Source organism: Otolemur garnettii, unplaced genomic scaffold, assembly GCF_000181295.1.
Source record: "Otolemur garnettii isolate 467f Iridium unplaced genomic scaffold, OtoGar3 scaffold00082, whole genome shotgun sequence".
Lineage (NCBI taxonomy): Eukaryota > Metazoa > Chordata > Mammalia > Primates > Galagidae > Otolemur > Otolemur garnettii.
In genome coordinates, this window is record NW_003852477.1 from 8488710 (window position 1) to 8491822 (window position 3113).

At 41.4% G+C, this 3113-nt stretch overlaps 1 protein-coding gene across 1 annotated transcript in view; it reads left to right on the forward strand.

Annotated features, from left to right (window-relative positions):
- PTPN23 (protein tyrosine phosphatase, non-receptor type 23) overlaps positions 1-3113 on the forward strand; it is a 28765-nt gene that overhangs the window by 1152 nt on the left and 24500 nt on the right. The window lies entirely within an intron of this gene.

The following is a 3113-nucleotide window of genomic DNA, read 5'->3' on the forward strand; positions in this document are numbered from 1 at the left end:
CAAAAGATACAATTCCGTGTTATTTTTAGGTTTATTACTTTTCATAACTAACTGGAGGGCATAAACAGTACTGTAGCTCTCGCAGGAACTTTACCAGTCATTGTGTTGGGTAGAACAGACAGGCTTGGTTTTGACTGAGGAAAGGCACTTCTGTGAAGAGATCAGCTATGGTGACTGAGCATCCAGTGCCTTCTGGAAATCTCTTGCTTTGGGTAGGGCTTCCTGGTAGCATTGGGGGCCAGCTACGAAGTGGAAAGGAACAACCAGGAGACTTGCATGCACAGAGCCTTCCATAGCAGCTACCAGAGTAAGTTGCAGACCTAGACAAACTAGATGGTATGCCACTCACTGGGGTGCTTGAGAAAAGATACAGGAAAAGGAAAGTGGGTTTGGAAGGAGATTCCTAGGAAGTTGTCTGCCGTCTTTGCTTCATACCATTCTTGTCTTAATTAAGAAAATACTTGCTTATATTTCTTCCAGTCCATCATTTAGCCTCTTGGCCCCCTTCTTGCTCATCTGTAAAACTTCCTCATCTGGAAATTACACTAAAATTCCAGACTTTTGTTAACACTTCCCCAAACTTTGCTCTCTTCTCCATCTGCTTTTCATGTAGATACAGTACAGTTGGATGAACCTTTCTTTTTCTTTTTTCTTCCTTTCTTTTTTTTTTTTTTTGAGACAGAGTCTCACTTTGTCACCCTTGGTAGAGTGCCGTGGCATCACAGTTCATAGCAACCTCAAACTCTTGGGCTTAAGCAATTCTCTTGCCTCAGCCTCCTAAGTAGCTGGACTACAGGCACCTGCCATGACACCTGGCTAGTTTTTGGTTGCAGTTGTCATTGTTGTTTAGCTGGCCCGGGCTGGGTTAGAACCACCTGGGTGTATGTGGCCAGTGCCTAAACCACTGTGCTACAGGGGCCACACCTGACAACAAAACTCTGTTTTCTTATTTTATGGCCAATAGTTTCCTATTCAGAATTCTTCCTAACCTAGCCCAGTTCTTTCAACATTTATGGAGGCCCCACTATGTGCTCTATCTAGTTTGCTTCTGATACAGGTATACCAGATTCTGTTCCTAGCCACTTGCTATTCCCTTACCATGCTCTGTATGGTCCATTTTCTGTACATTTGGTTATGGAATTCCCCCTACCTAGAAGAACTATTATTTTTGCCCTTTGGGATGGTGATGGGCCCTTTAGTCTCTGTAACTTAGTTATATTTTTAAGGTCTAGCTTAAGCTGTCTTTTCCATTGGGGCTTCCTTAATTCTTTTTTTTTTTTTTTTCCGGATTACTCTTTCTCTTCTGAATTCCCTCTTTCCATCTTTTAGCTAGTCGTAGTTATGTGTGCTGTGAACACTCTTTTCAGTTGTAAATTACCTGAGAGGCATCTTTGTGTTTCACATAGCCTAGTAGGGTACTCTCTACATAGCTGGTTGTCAGAAAAATGTTTCTCAAATGACTAAATGGCAGTTGAGAGGGAATTTATAGATGATCATAAATCTATGGAAATCCAGTGCATAAAATTTTAGCCCAGAAACTCTGAAAAGAAATTTTTGTTAGAACTTAGTTTTTCTGCTCTGGGCACTCTTGGGCCTCCATGAGAGGAGTTGCTCATTAGCTATTTAGGTATCAGATACTCAAAAAACAATTCTTTTCCTAAAGTGGAGGGAATTCTGCAGAAGCCAGTATAGTGTGAGAACTCTTCCTGACCTGGATTCCCTTCTCCAATTTTAGAGCTCCTGCTCTGCCTTCTGTCGCTGGTACCCTTCTCTATCCTTCCTTTGAATTCTGGACACCTCTCTACCAGTGACTTGGAGCTGAGGGGTAGAATTAATTTAGAACAGTAGGGTAAATATTGGTTGTTCATGTCAACCTATTATGCACTATTCTGAGTCCTGATAATATAAATGATATAATCCTTTTTTTCAAGGAATTCTTAGTCTGATAGAGGAAATTTTACAATTACAGTAATGACATTAGTGTATTTGCAGTGCATATAAACTCACATCTAAGGAGGGGCCATCAGTGAAGGCTTGTCAGGGATGAGTTTTAGAGGATGAATAGGAATTTTATAGACAGATAAAGAATTCCTTTCTTTGTGAAGGCTGGGCTTTTGACACAATCTTTCATGGTGGTTAATACTGATTTTCACTCCTGGACATGCCTTCCATTATGGGATAATATGAAATAGGAACCAGGAGAAGAGCAAGCTGGTTTTAAATTACAGTGCCAAACTTTAGGTTAGCACACCTAGACTCATATAATTTTTAGTGGGAAAGTACTGTTCATCCTGCATTTTCTTGACCTGTGTTTTTGGAGGCCATAGTGCTGACTCACTGGAAACTAAAGAAGGGTGATTTTTTTTTTCCTGCTTTTTATCAGTAAGTGATTTGGCCACAAGTGTTAATGTTTGAAGTTCTTTGTTCATTCTGTCCCAAACACCCACCCTTAACCAACTATTCTTGAGCTCAAGTCAAGCTCTGTTTGGCTGAGATGTATCCATCCCTGATTTGTTCATTGAACAAATAATTATTGAATGTTTATTATTACCAGCCTTGGGAATACAGTGGTGACAGAAATCCCTGCCTTTAGGGAGCTTACCTTCCAGTGATCCACATAGTAACTCATCCTCAAATGCTGGTATAACCTGTACTTTGTTGGTAACCACCCTGCCTTTCTTTTTTTTTTTCTTTAAACAATTTTTTTTTTTTTTTTTTAGAGACAGTGTTTCATTTTGTTGCCCTCAGTAGAGTGCCGTGGCATCACACAGCTCATAGCAACCTCCGACTCCTGGGCGATTCTCTTGCCTCAGCCTCCCAAGTAGCTGGGACTACAAGCGCCCGACACAACAGCTGGCTATTTTTTTATTGCGGTTTGGCCGGGGCCAGGTTCGAACCTGCCACCCTCGGTATATGAGGGTGAGCCATAGGCACTGCCCTGCCTTTCTTTTTTTTTTTTTTTGAGACGGTCTCATTATGTCACCCTTGGTTGAGTGCCGTGGTGTCACAATTCATAGCAACCTCAAACTCTTGGGCTTCAGTGATTCTCTTGCCTTAGTCTCCCAAATACCTGGGACTACAGGCTGCCACAATGCCTGGCTATTTTTTGGTTG